Source organism: Solanum stenotomum, unplaced genomic scaffold (assembly GCF_019186545.1).
Source record: "Solanum stenotomum isolate F172 unplaced genomic scaffold, ASM1918654v1 scaffold616, whole genome shotgun sequence".
Classification (NCBI taxonomy): Eukaryota; Viridiplantae; Streptophyta; class Magnoliopsida; order Solanales; family Solanaceae; genus Solanum; species Solanum stenotomum.
In genome coordinates this window covers 52,342-60,824 of record NW_026036072.1, presented here as the reverse complement: position 1 = coordinate 60,824, position 8,483 = coordinate 52,342, and positions in this window count along the sequence as shown.

Sequence of the window (8,483 nt, the reverse complement as noted above, 5' to 3'; positions counted from 1 at the left end):
GAGGAAGAGGCTGGGACATCAGGCATCCGTGATGCAGAACCTGATGAACAATTGCAGAACTGGACCTCCACACCACTCCTGATTTCCCGCTCTTCTGGGTAGAAAAGACATGTGCCTTTGTTTGTTTTAAAATCGGTGGTTGTCCGGAAGAGGCCCGAGACCCACCCTTTATGCAATTGTTATTTGTTTGAAGTTTTAAATTCCCTTGTGATGTTTCAAAAGGCAAAATGGCCCTCGGCCATGGCCAAAGTTTGTACTTGTCTTTTAATTTAAATGAAATGCCTCTTTTATCAAATTTGTTTATTTACTTATCCGTTTATATTTTACTTTCCTAACTTTGTTTGTTTATGATTTCAGTAATACTAATTTAAAACCTGCCAATATCATGTCATGTCATAAACCGAGTGAACAAAATGAGGCAGGTGATGATGAGTGTGAGGAATATGAAGAAGAAAATGAGGTTCCCGAACATGTTGCTGAAGAGTTTCGACAATTCGAAAATCAACATAAGCCAAATTTTGAAGAAACCGAAACTGTGAATCTCGGAGATGAGGAATGTGTTAAAGAAGTAAGAATCAGTGTCCACCTGACGGAAGCTCAAAGAAGAGACCTGGTTCATTTGCTCAAAGAGTACATTGATGTATTTGCCTGGTCTTATAAAGACATGCCAGGGCTGAGCACAAATATGGTGTCCCCACAAGTTGCCGATCAATCCAGATTTCAGTCCAGTAAAACAAAAGACTCGAAAGTTCAAGCCTGAGTTGAGTTTGAAGATCAAAGAGGAGATTACAAAGCAGATCGAGTCCCAAGTAGTGGAAGTGACGCAGTATCCGACTTGGTTAGCTAATGTTGTTCCGGTTGCCAAGAAAGATGGAAAAATTAAAATTTTTGTTGACTACAGAGATCTCAACAAAGCAAGCCCGAAGGATAATTTTCCGTTACCGAATATTCACATTCTCATTGATAACTGTGCTAAGCATGAGATGCAGTCATTCGTGGATTGTTATGCGGGTTACCACCAGATCCTGATGGACGAAGAAGATGCAGAAAAGACAGCTTTTATCACGCCTTGGGGTGTATATCATTATCGGGTGATGCCTTTTGGTCTAAAAAATGCCGGTGCTACTTACATGAGGGCTATGACGACCATTTTCCATGATATGATTCACAAGGAGATCGAGGTGTATGTAGATGATGTCATAATCAAGTCCCGCGAGAGTCCAGATCACTTGACTCACTTGAGGAAATTTTTTGATCGTTTACGCCGATACAATTTGAAATTAAATCCCGCCAAATGTGCTTTTGGAGTGCCAACTGGCAAGTTGTTGGGATTTATAGTCAGCAGGAGGGGCATTGAGCTTGACCCTTCCAAGATCAAGGCGATCCAAGAATTACCTCCTCCAAAGACCAAGAAAGAGGTGATGAGTCTTTTGGGAAGGTTGAACTACATCAGTTGGTTCATAGCTCAATCCACTGTGGTGTGTGAGCCTATTTTTAAGTTATTGAAAAAAGATGCCTCGACCAAGTGGACCGGAGAATGTCAAACGGCTTTTGATGCTATCAAGAACTATTTGTCCAATCCACCGGTGTTGGTCCCTCCGCGAGAAGGGAGTCCGTTATTGTTATATTTGTCTGTCTCAGATAATGCATTGGGATGTGTACTTGGTCAACATGACGAAACTGGGAAGAAAGAGCGAGCCATCTATTACTTGAGCAAAAAATTCACTCCCTACGAGGCTCGTTACACTCTGTTGGAGAGGACATGTTGTGCTTTGACCTGGATTGCTCAGAAATTAAGACATTATTTGTCTTCTTATACCACATACCTTATTTCCAGGATGGACCCGTTGAAGTATATTTTCCAGAAAGCAATGCCGACCGGGAAGTTGGCTAAATGGCAAATGCTTTTGAGTGAATTTGACATCGTGTACGTGACTCAGAAGGCGATAAAGGCACAGGCCTTAGCTGATCATCTTGCAGAGAATCCAGTTGATGAGGAGTATGAACCGCTCAAGACTTATTTTCCTGACGAAGAAGTTTCATTCGTGGGTGAAGATATTTCTGGAGCGTACCCCGGATGGAGAGTATTCTTCGATGGAGCGGCGAATCATCAAGGGAAAGGAATCGGAGCGGTCTTAGTGTCAGAAACCTGTCAGCACTATCCTATGGCAGCCAAACTCCAATTTAATTGCACGAACAACATGGCTGAGTATGAAGCTTGCATCCTCGGTCTGAAGATGGCAATGGATATGAACATTCATGAGTTGTTGGTTATTGGAGATTCAGATTTGCTAATTCATCAAGTTCAAGGTGAATGGGCTGTGAAGAATCCAAAGATCACACCATACGTGCAGTATATACAGAAGTTGTGCAAAAGATTCCGTAAAATTGAGTTCAGACACACTCCCAGAACACAAAACGAGTTAGCCGATGCTCTTGCCACCATCGCCTCAATGATTAAACATCCAGATACAAGTTATATCGATCCAGTAGATATAGAGGTAAAAGAGCAGCCTGTTCATTGTTCACATGTTGAAGCAGAACCAGATGGGTTGCCTTCGTATTTTGACATCAAGAAGTATTTAGATGACGGGACTTATCCTGAGAATGCAACGTTTAACCAGAAGAAGTCGATACGCCGTATGGCCCTCAATTTCTTTGCAAGTGGGGAAATCCTTTATAGGAGAACTCCAGATTTAGGTCTTCTCAGATGCGTGGATGCTAGTGAAGCTGCAAAGCTGCTTGAACAAATACATGCCGGAGTTTGTGGCACTCACATGAATGGGCTCACTTTGGCGAGGAAGATCCTTCGAGCCGACTATTTTTGGATGACTATGGAACATGATTGTTGCAAGTTTGTGCAGAAATGTCATAAATGTCAAATGCATGGGGATTTGATTCGAGTACCGCCTCACGAACTTAATGCTATGAGTTCACCTTGGCCGTTCGTAGCTTGGGGCATGGATGTCATTGGTCCAATAGAGCCAGCCGCCTCTAATGGACACAGATTCATTTTGGTTGCCATTGACTACTTCACCAAGTGGGTAGAAGCAGCTTCGTACAAATCGGTAACCAAGAAAGTTGTAGCTGATTTTTTTCGCAACAATCTGATGTGTAGGTTTGGAGTACCAGAATCCATCATTACTGATAATGGAGCTAATCTCAACAGTCACTTGATGAGAGAGATATGTGAACAATTCAAGATTACTCACCGAAACTCAACCGCTTATCATCCCCAAATGAATGGAGCCGTAGAAGCTGCCAACAAGAACATAAAGAAGATTTTGAGGAAAATGATTGATAATCGCAGAGATTGGCACGAGATGTTGCCATATGCTTTGTTGGGTTACCGAACGACTGTCAGAACATCAGTTGGAGCTACTCCATATTTGCTCGTATATGGAACAGAATCAGTTATACCTGCCGAAGTGGAGATACCTTCATTGAGAATCATTCAAGAAGCTGAATTGAGCGACGCTGAGTGGGTCCGCAAGCGAATCGATCAGTTAACATTAATTGATGAGAAAAGAATGGTTGTCGTTTGTCATGGTCAATTGTATCGGCAGAGAATGATTCATGCTTTTCACAAGAAAGTAAGAGTCAGGATGTTTGAAGTTGGTCAGTTGGTCCTCAAACGTATTTTTCCTCATCAGGATGAGTACAAAGGGAAATTTGCACCAAATTGGCAAGGACCCTACATGGTTCGCAAAGTGTTATCTGGAGGTGCATTGATCCTGTCGGAGATGGATGGCACCGAATGGCCGAAACCAATAAACTCAGATGCAGTCATGAGATACTATGTGTGAAATTTTAGTTTGTATTTCTGTCATTTCTTTGTAATCGTTCCATTTGCTTGTAATTTCTTTGTTTAGAATTTATCCCTATGTAATGAACTATGTCTGACCTGAATTCTCAAGAACGAGATACGTAGGCGGCCTATGTCGGCTTCGGTCAATCCTTTATCCCCTTTTAATATTTCTTGTATTTGAACTACGTTCGACCTGAATTCTCAAGAACGAGATACGTAGGCGGCCTATGTCGGCCTCAGTCGCTTTCTTTGTAAAATTCCTACTTTTGTTAATCCTTAGGGGGGAACTACGTTTGACCTGATTCTTGCTTCAACGGGATACGTAGGCGCCACAAGGGTTCGGTCATATCTCCCATAAGATTTCTATTTCTCTTCACAATAGAAACTGGGACAGAATTTTGAGAGGGACTCAAAAATTCTCGAGGAAAAGATCTTTCCAACAAAGTCAAGACTAAAGTCACTTTGAAATTTGCAATTGGGACAGAATTTTTGAGAGTATCTCAAAAATTCCGTGATTTGGTCACCAACGACTGAAGACAAACCAAGACAGTTAACTAGGACAGAAATATTTGAGAATGACCTCAAAAATTTCAATTGAGTTTATCGACAATTTAGAACAACTTTGAATACTTCCCAGGACGTTGAACAAATCCCAGCCATTCGTCTCACCCTTTCCTCTTTGGGAATAGGTTGAAATTTCAGAAAAGGGGTGTTTCCCCTGATTAGTGAAAGGATTTGAATTTTAAATGGCCTCTTGTCCTATCCGGATTTTGGATCTCCTTTCCCCCATTTTTTTTTTCCAAACGGAAATTTCCCTCCTATATATGGTCATGTATTATTCACTAAGGATTTTTTTTTTAGAGGGGAAAAGATTTTAGCTTAGAGACAAGCGTTGAGAGAAGACTTGAAAAGAAAAATAGTAAAATAAAAATAAAAAATACAAAGGAATCGGTTGATTTCTTTTTTTTTAAGACAGAAATACGCACTGAAATTCCTAGTTACATTATTGTTTAGGACTTCTTGAAACCAAGATTTTCGTTTAGTCCTTACTCTTACTATTTCTTGTTACTCATCGGAATTTTGGGAGTCACATTGTGGTGGTGAAAGACTGTTTCCGTCCAGCTCACTGATTGTTCTGTTCGCTGCCTCGAACAAGGTAAACTATTCGTGGCTCTTTCATTCATTTTGAGTTCATAATGTTGAATCGTGTTTGTCCTCTGTCGATTCAAAGAGGATTTTATATGATATGTTCAAGTCTATCTTTCTCTTCGTGTTGATATTTCTGAATCTGATATACGTGTGTTTCGTTTTCGAGAGGATTTATCGTCCATCCACGCTTGCTTTTCTCTGTTTATGGCTCTTCTTGAGCTTTCTGGTGGTTGTGCCCATTTCATTTTTGTTTGTCTATTTGTTGGTCGTTTGGACACTGCTTCATCCCATCTTGTTGAAGTCGTTTATGAATGATGCACGTCGGTACAAGACACATCTTTTGATTTCTTCTATAATTCACGCATGTTGTAGCTGTTCATTATTAGTATGGACCCTGTGTTTAGTCCAAATGAGCTTTCTCAATAATATGCGTATTATTCACTATTTGGGGCCATATACCACTTAAGACTGATTTATCGTTCCATTATATGCCTTAAGTGAGGCGGTTTGCCTCTTTCGAGTTACGATCTATATAAATTTTACTCGCAAGTAACGCACAAATCTTTTTTTTTTTACTGTTCGTGATATCTGGGAGCTCCACCTTTCTTTTAAGTCTTGGTAGATTGAATAAATATAGAATTATAAATGCAACACCATCTGTTTAGCCGTGGTTTCTCCCGTTTCTTTTTTTTTAAGCATATTGCTAGTTGTTTAAGTGAAGTATAAAGTCCCATTTGGCTGCTTCTTTTCCCGTGTCTCGATCTTATTCTCCTTTGACTGCTTGGCATGGCGTGTTGTTAAGTTTATGCCTTGATTTCGTTTAGATTTAGTCGGAAAATGCCTACTGCTTTATTTTTCTTAGCTTGATTATTACATAATTGTGGATGTTATATTTACTTGTTTAATGGCGTGACATAAGTCTTAATGATAAACTTTCTTTAAATCTTGATGAATGTGCATATTTGGGGTATGTTGATTTCTTATTTTATTTTTATTTTTTTATGTTTTTCCTTAAAATTGATACGAATTGAGTTGTATCTTGATGGTCAATTTTTATTTTTTTTAGTAGGATGCAAATTGTTGTGTGAGTTAGCATCTTCCTTTGTTCCCTTATTATATTATTATTAATTATTAATGCATTAATCTCTCATTTTGCCTTAAGTTACAGAATGTTGAGTTTTTTCTTAGTTTATTTATTTTATAATTAATGTAGCGGTTGTGTCTCTATTTGCCTTTAGTTATAGAAACCTTGATTTTAATTAGCTTATGTTTATTATGATGTCTCCTCTTTAGACAATTGCTTCGTGTAGTATTTTCCTTGTTGCTCCGTAAATATTCATAGCATGTTGGTCTATTTGCTTTCAGATTTAATATGTTCAATTTCTTCTTGTTACGGGTCCAGTTATGCTTAGCTATTTTGTTAAAAATCCATTATGATTAATTATTGATTATTATGATCTTGTCCTTTGCATGAACTCCTTCAATGAGTCTACTGGACTCCGCTCTACCTGCATATCCGAGTTGATTTCCTATCGAGTCAGCCTTGGTCATCGTTCAAAAAACGAAAGTCGAAATATAGCGATTGGAAACTAAAAAGCACAGGTGGAAAATGCGAAGATACATGGTCAAAATAAAATTACATGTCTGGGAGCCGAGAATTGGCGGTATACATGGTGTATACCTCGAAAATGCACTTGGTGTATATCATGCTTAATGAAGACGGGAAAGGGGGTCAAAAACCCAATGAATTATTATTGTTATTCGTTTATTTTTTATCTTATTTTTTTGCAGGTTTAGGAATTTGGGGGCCCAAAATCCAAGTTCTACATGCCTTCCCTTCGCTATTTGATATTATGTGTGACTAACCTTTTGTTTATCTTATGGTATAATTTAATTAAATTCTCATAGATAGCTATTTCATTTTTTTTTATCATATTCAAATCAAAGTATTTATATTTTACTTAACTTTATTATTTTTATTAGCCTTGTCGTTAAATTATTCCCCTTTAGAAAAAATTTCCCTTTGGTTCATTTCCCCTTAGGACATTTAAAATGACACTAATAAATAAATATTAATAATGATAAAAAAAAAAAAATTAGTGATAAATAAATGAGTTCTTTTACCTAGTTAAAAATTTCAAAAAGTTAGTTTAAATAAATAAGCTTTTTTTTACTTAGTTAAAATTTCATAATTAGTTAAACTGAATGAGTTCTTTTATTTTATTAAACTTTCAAAATTAGTCAAAGTTGTGTGTTCTTTACTTAGTTAAATTTTAAAAATATTTAGTTAAAGTAAATGAGTTCTTTTACTTCGTTAAAATTTCAAAATTAGTCAAAATCATTTTGGTCAAATCGCCGGTCAACCGCGAGTTAGCGGGCATTCCGAGGGCCTAACACCTTCTCGGAATGTACATTGAACTTCGAACTCTTTTTCAATTGATTTTATCTGTTTAAATCTTTTGAAAACCCTCTGATTTTTTCTTGATTTTTTTACTAAAAATTAAGTGGCGACTCTGTCCTTTTGGAAACCTGATTTCTCTTAAACCATAAGTTTAATCGGTTTTTCGAAAACTAAGTCATTTTCCCTTTCTATATATTTTTAAATAAAACAGTGTAATATATCTTGTAAGAAATATATTATATATAATAATAAAATAACAAAATTTTTATGGTAATCATCAATAATCTTGTGTATGTACATACTAAATTTTAAGTACGAATATCTAAAAGAAAAAAATGTGTTTAAATGGTGTCTATCATTATGATCGTAAATTCACAAGAAAACACTACTGGTGGTTCCCTTTTTTTTACATTAAATTTATTAACAAATGCACTCCTTCTTCTTGGTATACAAAATCATTATACTAATTTTGTTTGTATATTATTTTTTATAAATGCTAAATGAGATTTAAACATTAAATGTCAGTGTGTTATAAAACAAATTTTTTTAAGTGAACAATTCAAAGTTGAGTTACTTTCTAAGTGAACTATTCAAAATTGAGTAACGATATTAACTCATTAATAGTTGCATAATTTCAATGTTTCCTACTCACTTGCTTTAGACCCAAAGATTTGTTTTTATTGTCGTACTCTTGTGGCTTTAAATTATATGTGAACACATTAGACTTGATACCAAGATTTGTTTCTCTTTTTTTTTTCTTTTTCAGGCATGATAATGATCAACCAAGCATGTATTAGAAATCTTTAAATGGAAGTAACAAAGATGATGGACAAAACATCGATTATAAATAATTTTAGGACTTAAAAAAAAGAAAATGTTGTCATACGTTTGTGATTTTCATAAAACGTCTTCAAGAAACCCCTATTAAAAGGGGTTCATTCCCCTTATCATGCTGCTTCCAATTCTGCAAAATCTCTTGTTACTTTCCTCCTCCTTATGCCGCTGAAATAAAGTATGAAAAATAGTGTCTTCGTCATCTTATACTCCACAATGCCCCCATAGATATAAGTAACCTAAGGTTCTTGGTTGTACACACCACACTATGTGATGTATACCAGCGAGAAC